This window comes from Castor canadensis, chromosome 13, assembly GCF_047511655.1.
Source record: "Castor canadensis chromosome 13, mCasCan1.hap1v2, whole genome shotgun sequence".
Lineage (NCBI taxonomy): Eukaryota > Metazoa > Chordata > Mammalia > Rodentia > Castoridae > Castor > Castor canadensis.
In genome coordinates, this window is record NC_133398.1 from 44965251 (window position 1) to 44982196 (window position 16946).

General features: G+C 39.1%; 1 protein-coding gene and 1 long non-coding RNA gene across 5 annotated transcripts in view; one reads left to right on the plus strand and one right to left on the minus strand.

Moving 5' to 3' along the window:
* Mob3b (MOB kinase activator 3B) overlaps positions 1-16946 on the plus strand; it is a 182450-nt gene that overhangs the window by 90970 nt on the left and 74534 nt on the right. The gene's annotated exons all lie outside the window — the stretch shown is intronic.
* On the minus strand, positions 6705-13104 carry LOC141415417 (uncharacterized). Of its 3 annotated transcripts, XR_012440416.1 has the most exons (5): positions 12896-13093; positions 12661-12771; positions 8923-12064; positions 6970-7350; positions 6705-6867 (listed from the first exon to the last, which is right to left on the minus strand). It is a non-coding gene; the product is annotated as an uncharacterized lncRNA (long non-coding RNA). The 3 variants fall into 3 exon arrangements; XR_012440414.1 differs by having other exon boundaries at positions 6705-7350; positions 12896-13104; XR_012440415.1 differs by lacking the exon at positions 12661-12771 and having other exon boundaries at positions 6705-7350; positions 12896-13103.

Consider the following 16946-nt stretch of genomic DNA (forward strand, 5'->3'; position numbering starts at 1 on the left):
TTCTCAGCGTTTTCAAATTTTGAATTGCTCTGAGTGTGATCAGCATATTTTTAGGACCGTTTTGTTGATCTTCTTATCCTTTTCTATAACTTCAGAGATCATATTTCAGCAGATGTCTGCTGCGAGATACTATTGCTCAATCTTCATCTTCGTCCATGGCAGTATTTTCAAAGATCATGCTTTTCTATAGGAGCTATGCCGTCGGCTGGCTTGTTGACTCTTCTGTCTAATTGGACTTTCTAAGTAGTTCATCTTTGAGTGTTATTCTGAAGTTGTAAACCCAACCAAGACCTGTTGGTTGAAGTGAGTGGAAAAAGGATGTTCCTGTGTGCATGTATGGACTTAATACAATGAAATACCCCCATATTATTAATGTATGCTAATTTGAAAAGCTTTTGTTTTTGTTTTTTTCTTGGTGTTACTGGGGTTTGAACTCAGGGCTTCATGCTTGCTAGGTAGGTGCTCTACCACTTGAGCCACTCTGCCAGTCCTTTTTTGGGCTAGGTATTTTTGAGATAGGGTCTCAGGAGCTGTTTGCCCGGGGCTGGTTTCGAACCACAGTCCTGATCTCTGCCACCTGAGTAGCTAGGATTACAGGTGTGAGCCATCACCATCTGGTTAAAAAAATAAAATTTTTTTAAAAAGATATTTCTGGGCTTGGTAGGAAACACTGAAGTTGTTGAGGGCTTTTTGTTTCAGTTCTTTTGTTTGTTTGTTTGTTTGTTTGTTTTACAGTACTGGTGATAGAAGTCAGGCTTTGAACTCTAACCATTGAACTGTAGTCCCAGTCCTTTCCCTTTTAATTTGCTTTTTCTTCAACCAAGATTCTCCTACTTCCCAACACCCAGTAGCTGCTACCACAGACATAGACTACCATGCCTGAGTTGTTTTTGAGGCAGGATCTTGCTAATTTTTGCCTGGGCCGGCCTCAAACTGCTATCCTCCTGTCTCCACCTTGGTATGGTTTTTTGAGAAAGGGTCTCATTCAGTATATAGCCTAGATTGGCCTTGAACTAACTATTTAGCCAGGATGGTTTCAAATTCTTGATGTTCCTGCGTCAGCCTCCTGAGTGCTGGGGTTATAGGTGTGTGCCATCAACCCTGGCTAACATTTAAGTTTTACTCTAATCCTTTTCCTGTGTGTCATGTTATCCATAATACAGAGCTAAAGTTAGTATTTCCTTAAACACTCTGAATGTCAAATACAGATTTAACCAATTTGAATATCTGAAGTGAAATGTGTATAAATTAAGAACAAAAAATTGTGAACAGAGTGTCATGTTTATTTTCCTTAGTTTAACTTATACCTGAGTACTGTCGCCATTTCACCACATTGGGGGTGGGAGGACAGCCTCAGACATTGCTTAGATTTTCTATCATTCCTCAGTTTGGCAAAGCTCCCAGGACTTGACTTGGCGCCAGAGTACAAGGCAGCCCACCCAGTTCTTTATCTTCACTGATTGCCATTGTCCCGCCCACATCCTCCTTTTGAGAGTACTGTCTTTAAGCTAATCAGGGGTGCAGAACCTTTGGCAGAGCTGGGAGCCCTGGCGCCTGCCATCCAACCATTTTAGATATGCCCTGCAGCCACTGCCTCTGATGAGTTGTCATCTTCCTTGGCAATAAGTCGTAGCAACAAATTATCTTGAAATACTTCCTTCTCTTCAGACTTTGGGACTTCAGTAAAAGGAAACTCAACATTTTTACTTTGTTTACCTTGTGCCTCTTCCACCCCTCATTTCTCCAAACAGACCAAGCCATCTGTTTCTGGCAGATTCCTGTTAATTCTGTGGGTCTCACTGGTTAAGTAAGAGGTGCTGTGTAGCTAACCACTTTCCTACCACCTTCTATTTCCAAGCATGATTTACATTGGGATCCACTGGAAAATTGTTAAAAACATGGAATCTCAGGCCCTACCTTATTTATATTACTGGAAAAGAATCTGCATTTTAACACTGTGCTCGTGTGACTCGTATACATGTTAAAGTATGAGAAGCATGACCTACTAAATCATTAGCTCCATGACAACAAGGACATTATTTTCACCACCCTTGCCTAGTCCATGGCAGCCTTTCACTAAATAGCAGCTCTATGCATGGGTAACTTGTAATAATAATGTAGACCAACACTTAAGTTTGCAGTAGCTGTTGTTAAAGGATGTATTAAGCCTAAAATGTGACCCAGAAGGTACAAAACTGGACCAACCTGGGGACAGAAATGAGTTGGGCAGAAGTGCTGGGCAGGGCTCCGTCAGGCCCACAGATATAAGAACCAATTTAAAATCAACATGAGATCAGATGAGCTTAGTCGGCAAGCCTGCTGGAGAGCCTGACCTGGGGCAACCAGAGCAGAGACTGAAAGGGAGTGGTTAGGGTGAATTCTGCAGAGGTGCTTGAGGGCATGGTGAGAAATAAGTTGGAACAGGTAGACTGAAATTCCAAAGGCATTCATTTCCCACTCAATATTGAAACACACATTCTAACTAGATCAAAGACAAGGCAAAAAAAACATGGACAGAATCTTTATTGTTTTGCACATTCCTTTTATTCATTTGAATGTAGGGACTGGGGGAGAAGAGCCAAAACGATGGATTAAATCTATCCCTCTAGTTTATTAGAAAATCAGATTTTAGTAGTGACTTGTATACATCTACTTATTTCAAAGGCATGATCACTGGACTGACATTAAGGCACTAAAAAGTAACCAAGATGGAGAGGTGGCTGGTTATGAAAAGATTTTGCTTGTATGCACAGACATCTCTCTTCAAACTGGTCACTCTGAAAGAATGTTTGGCACCAGGCACATGAGAATTGTCTGATGGGTGAAGTAGTTCATGTCTACTGGCATTTCCTTTTCCCTCAGAGATACCCAAGTCCTCCTGGGGGACACTTGCACATTCGCATCACATCAAGTACTGAAAATTTTCTTTGTTGAATATTAACTCTGTGGATTAGACCAAGGAGGTTTAGCACTGAATCTATGGTGGAAGGAAAACATGGAACTAACACTGCCTTAGGAATTGCATCAAGGGTCCTGAATTCTACTGTACATGGATGAGACCTCAAGCCTGGGGGGCTCTGCACTCCCTGTCCTAGAATGCTGGTTTTTGCTTCCAAAAGAGTATGTTGCTCTCACTCTGTCTTTGCTTGTGACAAACTTGGACGTCCTCTGCCAAAGTTGGCACCAGGATAATTCAGTGTGTACTTGCAAATTTCGTCTCTCTACACAAGCATGGAACTCAGTAAGAAAAACCAAGTGTTCTTCCGTTCCACTTGCCTTTACCTCTCTGTGCATAAATTGTGATGAACTCTGAGAGTTGGTTCTGAAGCAGTCTTGGGGAAGGGAAGATTATTCTGGTTGAAGCCAGTGCTGCAGATATAAGCAATAGAAGACTATAGCAAAAGTGCAAGCCAGGGAAGGGAATCTTGGGAAACCTGGAGGATCTCACTGTCCCTTTAGATTCAGAGTGGAAAAGGGGAAAACTGTCATGTCTTATTCTGAGCTTAGCGATCAGCTGAGCCTGGACATCCATTGAAGAAACAGCAGCTTCTGCCTATACATTAACTAGACTCAGTGACGTGGTACTGACATTCTCAAGTCAGCTTCAGAAATCCCCCACTGGAGTAGAATTTATGCCCAAACAAAAGATTTACTTCCTATCAGTTTGGTTACCTACCTGAACTTCTGTGTGCACAATTGCTGCCAATATAGGTGGTATCTCAACTGAAGCAGGCTTAAAAAACTATATTTTTTCCTAACATTGTCCCCAATCCTAAAACATGTACCTGCCTGTTCTGCTCATGCCAAGCAAAACCAAACACAAAAACCAACCAAACATACGGCCTTCTTTCCTTCCTAAGTGGTGCTTGTGATGCTGAGAAAATTGAATTTGAATAACACTCAATGTAGGTGATTATACCAAGCTAAACAGATTACAATCATAGGCTCTGGTGTACACAGTCTAAGTTGAAATCTCAGTCTTTCCAATTACTGACAAATTACTTATCCTTGCTTTGCCTCCATCTCCTCATAGTTAAATGAGGATACAGATACCACCTGCCTCCTGAGATTTACTGAGAGGATGAAATGAGGCTCTGTATTTAAAGGTTCAGCACAGTGCTTTGCTATATCGGACTTCCACCTCCCCACCCCACCTTTCCCAAGGGGAAACAGATCACCGCCTCCTTCTGCTGGGTGAATCAAGGTTATACTGCCCAATGTCTAATGGATAAGTCAATTTCTAGTCACTCTTCTTTCCTTACTTCCTTACCTATGGTTTTTCCAGTTCTGTGCTTTTGGCTCTTTATGATTTGACTGATGAACAGATAGTAAAGTGTATGCTTGAAATACATTACATTCAGATAGGCCTTGGGGAAGGGGTGCTAGGAAAACAGAAATGAAGTGAGGCAAGGACTGATAAAAGAGCCACAGGCTTTGTGATATACCCCTGAACCCTGTCTTCCACCCCACCCTGACCCCTTCCAGTTTAAAAAGTCGTAGCACTGGACTTTGGAATATAAATTCAGATCTACTGTCCACTATCAACTATTCCTAAGTCCAGAAAAGTTCTGAAAATCACAAGTGTTTTATCTGATATGAGGTTAATTACAGTCTTTCTTTATTTATCTTAGCATAAACATTTTTATGTTTCCCTGCTGGGATATTAATGTGCTTGATCCCAGAGTGCTGATCCAGATCTTGCTGGGATTGTTATGAATAGGTAGTCTATGTACCATAATACCATTCTAAATTCCTAAAAACGCTGAATTCTAGAAATAAATGCCTATAGTGACTTTGAAGGATTTTTCTGTAGCAAAGACTAACTTGAGGTAGTTTAAGCAAACAAACAATAAATTAGGAGTAGTGGAAGGGGCTGAAGGTGTGGCTCAAGTGGTAGAGTGCTTGCCTAGCAAGGTCCTGAGTTCAATCCCCAGTACCACCAAAAAATATAATGAAATGGTTAATTAAAAAAAAAAAAAGAGCAGTGGAAGAATTTTTGTTTCAGCAATTACAGGCCTATTTCTCAAAACTCCAGAGCCAAAATATAGCTGTATTTAAAAGGGGCTGGAAGCAAGTAGGGTTATCTAGGACCTGCTCTCTAGAGTTCTAGTTTGTCTTAGTCAGCTTTCCATCACTATAACAAAATACCAGCGATCATTAACTTATAAATACAAAAGGTTTATTTTAGCCCAGTTTCAAAGCTTCTTGCTCATGACGAATTGTTCCCATAGCTTTTGGGCCTGTGGAGAGGACACACATCAGACTAGGAATACATAGCTGAGCAAAATCATGAGCAATGGAGCAAAAAGGAGAAAAGAGGAATACCCCTCGGAAGCACACTCCCAATGGCGCACGGACTTCTCACTAGGCCCTCCATGCTGAATGTTCCACTATCTCCTAATGGCACCGCCCTGGAGACTAAGCCTTTAACACAAGAACCCTCGGAGGATAGCCCAGATCCAAAGGATAGTATGGTTCTTATAGCTTGAAAATGAACATGGGTGACTGCCACTAATGTGTCATTTATAACATATTATAACATTATAATATGTACCGTGTACATACTGATTGGCAGATTTCAGCTTCCTAGTCTGCAATATGCTTTGTAGCCAGGATGAATTGTATTTTTCTATTAAGGTCACCATCAGACTTTGCCTTTTGTACAGTTTCTTGATGGTGGTCTTCAGAACCTCTGCTAAGCTCCCTTTGAACTGAACAGCATATTGACTGAGTAGTCATGTGTGCTCCTGAGGTTTGTGACCTGTCCCCTGGGGTTCCCTTGTTGGGATTAGCAATAGCAGAAATCCCTGGGAGCTGATCTTTCCCCTGCAGTTCCAGGTTTGATTCACATAAGAACATGTGAGAAATGAGGTAAGTTGAGAAAATAACAACAGCAATGGATTTGAACCGGCACCGTAATTTGAGACTTGCCCTGTTCTTCCGGTTTAAGCTCCACCCACCTCAGTTCTCTGGTTCCCACCAGCAGGTCTTCAGACCTGACTTTGCCTGGTCATGGCTATTGGAATCTCTAAATCAATCTAATCACTTTTCTTCCTAACGTATTGTATTTAGTCTCAGTGTGTTTAAGAAGTCACAGAAACATCTCTCAATGTCTTTTCTCAGTTTTCTTCTCTTATATAAAAGCTACATACATAAGCTTAGGGGATGTTGGGAAACTAGTTTAATGTGGGTGATGATTAACGCCAGGAGGCTGGGGATTTGAGAGAGGAACATAGACATGCACACTGCATTAGTGTAGAGCTTAAGGGTATAGACTCTGGTGCCAGTCCACCTCGCTCTGCACCCTGTCCACCCCAGGTTAGATATACTGTCTGGAGAAATTATTTAATTTCTGTGTTTCCTCACAGAGTGAGCATATTTGCATCTCCTTCATATAATTGTTGTGAGGACTAAAGGAGTTAATATACATGAAACCACTTAGAAAATACCTGGGTTATAATAAGTTCCAGCTAAATATTTGATACTTTCCTCTGATGAGCATGGAGTCTGAGTCACAGTCATAACCAGACATTAAACAAATTTTTTTTTAATATTGTATGCCTGCCATGTGAAGGCACTTGTTTGAAAGGATGAACAATTCATGTATCTTCTAATCTTGCAGTGTAGACAGATATTAAAAATTATTACACATATGATTAGTGTTATGACCCAAGCATTATGCTTTCTAAAGAGATTGGCAGAAGTCAGATAATCATAAATACAACTTTATTGTCTTTCTCTTTAAAATAACACATATTAAATATTTCATATATTTTCCAAGGATCAAGGCAGAAGTAAAGGTGAAGGTGTCTTAGAACAGCAGTCATACCAATAGTTGCTTGTTTGGGAAAAGTAATGACTTAAATCCTGGGAAAGTTAAAAACAGAGAGAGAGAGAGAGTTATTGCCCTTACAATTTAAGTATGGGGGTTAAAGATATTTTCAGAACAGATGAAATTATTATATTTACTTGCATTGATGATATTAATAATAACCAGGAGACTTGCAATGCTTAGCAGTTTATTCGTCACCTTTGATTGTCATAACTGTGATGTAAAAGCAACAGGACATGTTTTTATCCTTAATTTATAATGAGGAAGCCAAAGTTTATAAAGTAGTGGAATGACTGGACCCAAAGTCACAGGCAGGACCAGTGCCTGATGCATAATTGGCACCAAAAATATCTGTTGGATGGAGCAACATCTGGGCATCTTATCTCCCATGGAGTGTTCTTTCTCATTCTTCATATGCACCAAATCTTAGGCTCTGTAATATTTTCATGTCCATTATTATTGAAATAAAATTATTTATAATACTCAGCTTCTTTCCAGGTAGCATATTTTTCCTGATCCTATCAAGACAGAACAGATACATATTCATACCTTTTTTTCTGTCTGGTTCAGGATAAAGAAATCTAATTTTCAAGATTCATCTTTTAAGTTTTTACATGAACATTTAATAATTTTTTAAAAATCCCAATACAGTGTTCTCTGTAACTAGAATTTATAAGCAAAGTAGAATTAATGGTGTACATGCTTCATCTAGTCTTCGGATTATCTCTTCTAGATATAGTCTTTTGAAAGCCATTAATATTCATCAGAGGCTGTTCTCACAAGGATTGTCATACTAAAAGCTTAAGAAGTGCATCTCTCCCTGAAATTGTTGGCAAGATCCAAAACTACATATTGCAAATGCCTGAAAACAGAAATATAAAATATGTCTTCAGCTGTCTTGATTCAATATGACACCTTGGTTACATTCCATCAATGCTTCTACAGTGTGCCTCATTCTAATCTAGGTCAATCAACATCAGCATAATTAGAGGAATGCCACCAAGGCAGGTGATCAGCAAATACCAGATACCTCTGTTGTGAAAGTCTCTTCTGAAAGTAAGACATAGGATTGGACTGAATATATTTCATGCATGAAATGGTGGGGGCTTGATTTATTTTAAAGCAGGGAAGATTACATGGATCAACTCCAGAAATACTGGGAAAGAAATCTGAGGTGTAAACTGCCCAGCCAGCTACCTATTTAGGAAGCAAAATCAGCACTAAATTTGCAAGCTGAAGTGAATATTTGCTCTTCACCATTTTTCATTTGTAAATTATTGCCCACAGGAGAAGTAGCATTCATTCACTTCTTCATGTATTCACTCATTAATTCACTTAGCAAATGTTGATAGGCACTGTCTTAACACTTTCTGGGGGCGCAGCAGGAAATAATAAAGATTAAATCCTCATTCTCATTGAACTTATATCTGACTTTGGGACTAGGGGGAAAGCAGACCATAATCAAACATAGATATCAAGTAGTAATAAGTGACCAGAGAGTGGTGGGTGCTATTTTATAATGATGAGGATGGAAATGCTGCTCTGAGAAAGTGATATTGGAGCAACACCTTGACGTCATAAGGGAGAGGAGCCCAGGGACATCTGGGAAAGCATACTGTGGGCAGAGGGAAGAGTGAATGCCATGGTGTGTTTGGACTGTTCAAGGAACATCAAGGAGCAGTGTGGCTGGAGAGGGGAAATGGGGACCATTGGAGAATGTCAGATTATGAAAGCCTACGGTAAGGGTTTTGGATTTTATTCTGAGGTTGATGGAAAGCCAGTGGTGGATTTTGAACAGAAACATGAAGTCATTCCTGTGTTTTAAAAAGAACACATTCTCCTGCTGGGGAGAGAGCAGCATGGCTTTGGGGGAGGACTGAGCAAAGAGATTGCACTGATTGCTCCTCTCACTCAAGTCATCATCATTGCTCCTCAATGCCTCATGGAAAATGAAGTGAGGGTGCCTCTGTTGGGAGCAGTTTAAGGCCATTCCTCATGTATAATAAAGACCTCATGGTATAAGTACAATGACTATTGTCAAGCTCTGGGTCAGTTCAGTGACTGTGTTGTTGACCTTCCCATTTTCTCACCTCAGAGGGTTGGTACAAGGATCCTATGAGATCACATAGGCATAGTGCCTGGCAAGCACACAGTTAACTTCAGCTCCCTTTGCTGTTGGAGTCTGCAGTACTGGAGTCCTCTTTCTTCCCTAGAGACTCTGAGAAGCTTAGAGTATTTGGTAACATCCTAAGGAAGAGAATTACTGATACCTGGAGCTGGGGAGGAGGCTGTGAGCAGAGGAGCTTAGTCAGATCACTCAAAAGGAACTTCATTAATCCATTTAAAGCAGAGTCTGTCTCTCTTTTTCTTTCCCTCCCTCTCATACTCACTTTAGGCAGTTTTGTTTCATAAGTAACTCATCCTACATCCTCATAATTGAAAGAATAGCACATGTCAAATCTCAATAAAAATTTCTTTTTCACCTATCCCAATTTCAAACTTTACCTATATTCTACAGGTAACAACTGAACATGTGTCTTTAGGTTTTCCTTATTTATTCTAGCAGGCATTAACTGCTAAAATAAAAAGAAACTCCAGGGCTTCCACAAAACCTTCCAAATTATGTCTACAGTATTTAATAATGCATTTTATAGGTACACTATCTACAGCTTTGTCAGATTGTTGAAAGAATCTAGCATCCCACCCTAACCCGAAATTAAGCATAGCTATTTTAAACTTCATGAAAATCCCAAAACATGGGGATTAGAGCTATTGTTCTCTGAGGTCTCTGTACTATTGCCATTTTACCAGATTTACTCAGATTCAAGTCTAAGGAAAGCCTTTTCTCTGATATGCCATGTACTGGCTTTCTCTTTCTAACTGAACTGTAAGCATACTTACAGTCTTTCAGGTCTTCAAGATCATAAAGAAAACTCTTGATGCTTAAGTGAGTAGCTAAATTAGCATGTGAGCAAAAGTCTCTGTTAAAATCTGAGTGATTGAATCCACTCATCTGGCAGTTTAAAACTAGATGTGATGAAACTTTTTCCACAAGCATAGTTTATTGAATTCTAATTACTCAGAATTCAATAACTCTTATATATGCTACATAAAGTTTTTTGTTAGTTTTTGAGACAGGTGCTCCCTATGTAGCCTAGGATCTCCTTGACCTGATCCTCCTGCCTAAGACCCCCCCAAGTGCTGGGATTACATGCATGAGCCTCCACAGCTAGCCTAACTACATAAAGTTTTATCAGTCAGACTATTATATTAACCTCATGTATTTTTGGTTATGTAATGACAGGACAAAAACATATTTCAGGTTCAAATGTCAACAAAATTTAAATGTTTCTTCTTTTAGGTTTACCCAGGGGTAACAGCATAAAAAAGCAAATAAAATCCTATGTCTACATGAATTAACCAAATAAATAAGTGCATAAAACTCCATATTAAAATCTATATGAATCCATTCATCTTGCAGTTTAGAACCAGCTGTGCTGAAAATGTGTTTTCCTCCATAAGACAGCTCTTCAGTTAAACAGACACTTGCACATCTGTTTGGTTATTCCCAAAACATGCAGTTGTTCTTAGAACTAAAGCCAAATCCATTTGAATCAGCCAAGACCTTTCCCATTTGGAAGTGAAAAATGAACATCTTTCTCACACTGTTGGCTGACAGTGCTCTGCTAGCATGTTGGGAACAATTACTGTAAAGTTTAGGCTGATAAAATGTCAAAGCTCCCCTGACATTTGTTTCTTAATGATCCAAAATTGGCTAGATTAATTTTTTCATCCATGGAAAAGAATACTTTCAGAAAGAATAATAAGTGGGAAAACTCAGAGACAATAGAATCAATTCCTAAATTTTAAAAATTTTATAACTTGAAATGACTTACAGAAAAGTTGCAGAAATGGTATAAAGAATTCTCATATACCATTCACCCACCTTCTCTTAATGTTAATATATTAGGTTATTATATAACCCTACAGCTACTTTCAAACCAAAGAAATTGACATTGATTAAATCATAATTTTTAATAATTCCTCCAGAAGCAAATATGAAATTATACTGTTGGCCTATCTTTGAGGACAAAAAGGGCATTTTGTCTTTATAAACTGCCCACACATGAAGCCGTCTTCTAAAATTTTGTTTATTATAAAGAACTTATAAACCATAATTAGAGAACAGTTCAGCCAAACTCTGTGACAGGATTTGTCCTTATTTTGGATAAAATTTTTGAAGATCTGAATGGCAATTCCTTCAGATAGCTGCTTGTAAGGTACACATACATTTGACCTAAGAGAAAAGAAATCTTGTGACCACTTCACCTCAGGTTTATGTTGTTGATATAAGTAATGAAGCAGCACTTTGAAATTGCACCACATGTAACTGGTTCTTTATCAGAAGCCTAGGGCCGTGGGGAGTTTAACCTCAGTAGTGGGAGCCAAGAAAAACTGCTTTGGGTTTAATACTCTGACATTTTAAACCTAATTCTCATGTTAGCTTTGCTGAGACAAGGAGTGGGTCTTGCCTCATGTGGGGATTCCTCAGGGTCATCCCACTGGCCAGCCCTTATTGAATGGAGGCCATGAGTTTCAGAATGGGTTCTCAGCAGCTGCAAGCATCTGTGAGGATCTGGTGTTCAGACGAATGAGCCCCCTGGGTTCACAGCTGCTAGCATCCACCAAGGCCTTGTGGCTTTGGACAGATGTTTCTGCTCTGAACATGGGTGATAGATGTGCAGTTTCTCTACTTGTTGCCAGGGTTGATAGTTTTTCACAGTCATGCACTAAGGTCTTCTGGAGCCATTTAATTGTACTTATAGAAGTTGGCATCTGTTGACAGAGGTAGTCAAACGTCTTCTGCTTTGGAAAGCAGCAGTGAGAGAGATCACATGTATTTCTCCATCAGAACCCAGCCCATTATTGATAGAACTAGGCATGGTGTGGAGCTGTTATGGGATACTTTATTGCTCCCAAGCTAAATGAATGCTGAACTCTAGCCAACACATATGTCAGTTTTTAAAATACATCTTAGATTCCAGCATTTGCCTTCTGTTCATTGGGACACCTTGAAGAAACAAAAACTGTTTGGAAGACTATTTTAAAATAGCCTGAGGAACTTGCTAAGGCTTGAATTTATTACACCCTTCTACCTCCAAACCTTCTTCTCCTACAAGGCCCTCTGACTGGCGTTCTGCTGAGGTTTTCCCAGTTGTGCAGGCCAGAAATCTTAAAAAAAAAAAAAAAGTTCATGATACCTCTTCCCCCTGCCCCACTTTCAATCCATCTTCAAATTCTTTGCCTATATCTTCTAATGTATATTGAATTTCTTCATTTCTCTTCATTGTCTTTGCTGTCATCATCTGAATTACTGCAATTTTAAGATTTCCAAGTTCAGTCTTTCCCCTCACCAATCAATTCTCTTCAAAATAGCCAAGAGTATGCTCTTAAAACGACTCTATTCATGTATATAACTTGTTTATTGGTAGGTATAACTGGTGCACCAAACAATGCAACTTTACTCTGTCTCCTAGTATCCCTTAGTAAACTTAGTGTGGGGTCCTCTGAGGCTCGTTCCTAGTTAACATTCTTGCAAGTTACGGCTTTTCTAATCATTCTCAGGTAACAGGCTTATTTCACTTTAAGTCTCTCTCTCTCTCTCTCTCTCTCTCTCTCTCTCACACACACACACACACACACACAGAGAGAGAGAGAGAAAGATAAAGTATCTAATCCAGTAATGAGAATGGGTCCAGCACCAGATAATAACATTCTAAAGGTAAGAGTTCTCCCCCACCCCCTTTCTCTGCTGTGATAAGATTTACCATTGAGTCGTTTCCTCAAGGGAGATACGGATACTGCAGGGCTCCACTCCTGTTCCAAAACCTCCTTCTCCCACTACTTACTGCTACTCTAGACCCTGTTTTTGCCAAAGTCTGGGGAGGAAGCAGAAGACAGAGGATAAGAATACTATTACTCGGTTGGGTGGCCCTGTACTGTCTGGTTCTACAGAGATGGCTAAAGCTAATTCGTTAAAGGGAGATTTTCATAGGAAATTACCTCTGAATGGATGGTCCAGCTTGGTCCATCAGCTTTGTCCATGTTTCAACCAGCTATATCCTTGGAGGGGCAATTATTTCCTAGGTAGCACTGCCATGGGGGATATTCACTAATGGGATGTGAGTATGTCATCAGAAATTAACCAAGAAATGGACAACTAGCCATCAGCTGCAGACTTAATGATTAGCTATAATCAGCTAAGCTTACTTGCCAAGGCCACTGTTTGTGTTTTAAGCACAATGGACTACAGACTTTATCTTCATCAGAATTGATGGTGCATTAACCCTTAGCACCAACTGTCATCTTTCTCCTCTGAGATAGAAGTAAAAATGTTTACCTTATTTTGATTTATGACTGTAAATCCAGCAGACTTGCTTTGGAATAGAATGCTTTAATTTCAAAACAAGGAAGGAATGAAAGAAGGAAGGAAAAAGATAAGATTAATAACTAGAGAAGTCAAAAGAAAATTGACTCCTGGTGCTGTGTTTCCTGACACTGAGTTTAGGGGAAAAAATGGTGCAAGTGGTTTGTTGTATGACAGTGACCCTTTTGATCTAGAAAGATGAGGGCTTTATGAGAGAGTTCTTCCACCACTTATTTCAAATCAACTAGGAATTTATAAGATGCTGCTCTGGTGGAAGAATCTTCAAGTGAGGAAAGAAAATCTGGCCAAGCAGCCTATCTTTGCTTTATGATTGAGGTTGCCCCTGTAACCACCCACTTGTCAGGAATAGGTATGTAGCTTTTCCTTTAGTTTATTTCATTTTTTATCATAAGGACAGATTTCTAGACAAGACCAGAATAAAAGAAAATGTTTAACCATATTATTTTGCCACACACTGTCAATATTTTCAGTTCACCTTGTTAGGGCTGCATAAAATACCAGTAGTCATGAATGATTTGGGGCTAACAAGCATCTTTTTTTTTTTGCCTCTTAATTAGAGGCTACTTTTAGAGAAGTTTTAGGTTAACAGACAATTGAGCAAACATTGCTGAGATTTTATATGCCCCTTGCCCTCACAACTTCCTATTAATATTTTACATAATTGTTATAATTAATGAATAAAAATGAACTCATTATTATGAATAAAAATCCATAGTTTACATTAGGGGTCACTCTTTGTGTTGTCTAATTCTATGAGTTTTGGCAATGTGTATTGTCATATCTATCAGTACAAAATATACAAAAACAATTTCACTATCCTAAAAATCCCCTCTGTTCCTCGTTCATCCCTTTCCTTTATAATTTTTATTATTTGTTTCTTTGTTACTCCTCAAGCGTAAGCAAGACCTCTTCTGTTGGTTCATTTAGTACACCTGGTACTGCTTGAATTTTTCAAAAGCCCTGCCAAATCCTAAGGAAAGTTAACTAAGAAATCCACACAGATAATTTAAAAGTCCTAAATTAGGCACCATGTGTGCTCTGATGATGGCTATCCTGGTCCTCCAGGCTCTGTTGCCCATCTAAGGCACCACACTAGTGTCTAATGACATGTGGTAATCCTAATAGGTTGGTACAAATCTGCAGGCACCCTGCTGGGAAAAATTGGAGGGCATTGGTTCACCATGAGATGTTCCTTAGAAATTTTGAATCTTTTATAGGACTAAGAGAGCAGGAGTCCTTCACTGAATTATAACCTTTTCCCCAATCCCCAAACTGAGGGAACAATGTGTGTTTTTCCTACCAGAGGTACAGGAACTAGGAAAGAAGTTACCAGTTAGGGAAAACCCCTCCTGCCAGTTCCGGAGCCCTATCCCTGATACATGCCTTAGATAATAATCGTAGCAAGCCCTGTTATAAACATAATATCTAATAAGAATTCTATGCATCTAGGAACAAGAGGATCATTTCCTCATAGATTCACAACAGAACCACATTTCTATCAAGCTCTATCTTTTCATTCATAATACTGAGTCATTTATTTACATGACATGATTTTAGATCATCACTTTAATTGTAGTTTTGAAGAATATGTAAAATATGAACTAATGCTGCAATAATGTGACTATGGGCAACTTTCTTTCTCTGTTTGCACATTTTCCAAATTTTCTATAGTGAGCATCATTAATTTTATAATCAGAAAAATAAATTTTAAAGAAAATTAATTTTACTGGTCTGTGTGCTGATTATTCAGAGAAAATATGCTTGACCCAAAGACTAGCCAGGCCTCTTCCTTTTCCTTAGCAAGTCTGGTTGTGAATCGTGGTGGTAACCCCTGAGTGGTCAGCTTGCCTGTACATAAAGTCTAGAATGGTGGAACAGATACATTCATCATGGAAGCAACTGAGCTCTTGAAAAGAAAAACTGTCCAGAAACTCAAGGAGAAAAAAAACCTTCTATTTTCTAAGCAGTTTCCTAGTCAGGTACAACTTACAGTCTCATGAAAAATTCGTTTGAGCTGGCTGATTCAAATTTGTCAGTTCCAGTATTCCCATACCATCATCTAAATCAAGCATGGTCACTATGTTTGTTCTACTGACTATGTATTCAGGGATAAAAGACTCCCCACTAAATGAAGGATGAATGAAGGATGCCCTGAGGCCTTGTGAAAATCTGGCATCATTACCTCCCTAAATATCTCAGGACAAAATGTTTGTTCATTTGAAATTAAGTAAGTACATGCTGCAGACTCCAAGGGTGCTTGGGGTCCCTGGCTGCAGTACTTGGGTACTAGCTTCTTGCTCTCACGCTAATTTCCTCTATGGTCAAAATTTGTGTTTATTTAGCCAGGCACTGGTGGCTCACACATGTAATCCTAGCCACTTGGGCAGCTGAGACCCAGAGGATCGAGGTTCAAGGCCAGCACAGGCAAATAGTTCATGAAACCCCATCTCCAAAATTACCAGAGCAAAATGGACTGGAGATGTGGCTCAGGTAATAGAGCTCCTGCTTTTCAAGAATGAAGCCCTGAGTTCAAATCCCATTTTCACCCAACCCCCCCAAACATATATCTATATATCCACATATATACTCACATATAAACTGTAAAATATACATAACATAAAATTTACTGTTGTCACCATTTTGAATGTATAATTCAGTAGCATTAAGCACACTGACGATATTGTTGAGCCATCACTGGTATCAATTTCAGAACTTATTTATCACCCCCAAACTGAAAGTCTGTATACACTAAGCAATAATTCCTCATTCCTCTGTCTCCCAGTGCCTGGTAACCTCTATTCTACTTTCTGTCTTCATGAATTTACTTTTTACTCCATGTAAATGGAATCATACAATATTTGCCCTTTTTGTCTGGCTTTATTTCACTTACCATGATGTTTTTAAGGCTCATCCATGTTATAGCAACTGTGAGAATTTCCTTCCTTTTTAAGACAGAGTAATATTTTATTGAATGTATATAGCATATTTTGTCATCTGTTGGTGGACATTGGGTTATTTCCATCTTTCAAACTATTAGGAATAATGCTGCTATGAACATTGGTGTACAAGTATGTGTTCACGTTCCTGTTTGCCTTTCTTTTGTATATATATTGAGAAGTAGACTTGTCAGGGCACAGAATAATTTTGTATTTAAATTTCTGAGGAACTGCCAAATTGTTTTCCACACCAATTGCGTCATTTTGCATTCTCATTAGTAATGCATAGGGCTTCGGTTTCCCACCTCTTTGCCAATACTTGTCATTTTTCTTTCTTTTTTTTTTTTTAATAATAGAAGCCATCCTAATTAATGTGAACTGATATCTTATTGTGGCTATGATCAGATTTTTAAAGCAAATCTTTGTGGTTGTGACCATTTCTGAACTAGACAGTGCAGTGTATTGGTAGGTAGATTTGGGTTTAAACCCTGTAGGAAGTCAGCTCCATGTGGGAAGGGATTTTATGCTGTTTTCTTCAGTAATGTATCCCCAATCCCTAGAACAATTATTGACCATAATAATTACTATGAATGAATGAATTCCAGCTTATCACTTACAGCCTACATGGCCTGACTCTAGTTAATAACCTAAGTCTCAGTTTCCTCAACTATGACATGGGAAGGAAGTGTCCTCTGCCAAAGTCCTACGAGGATTATAGAGACACTACCAC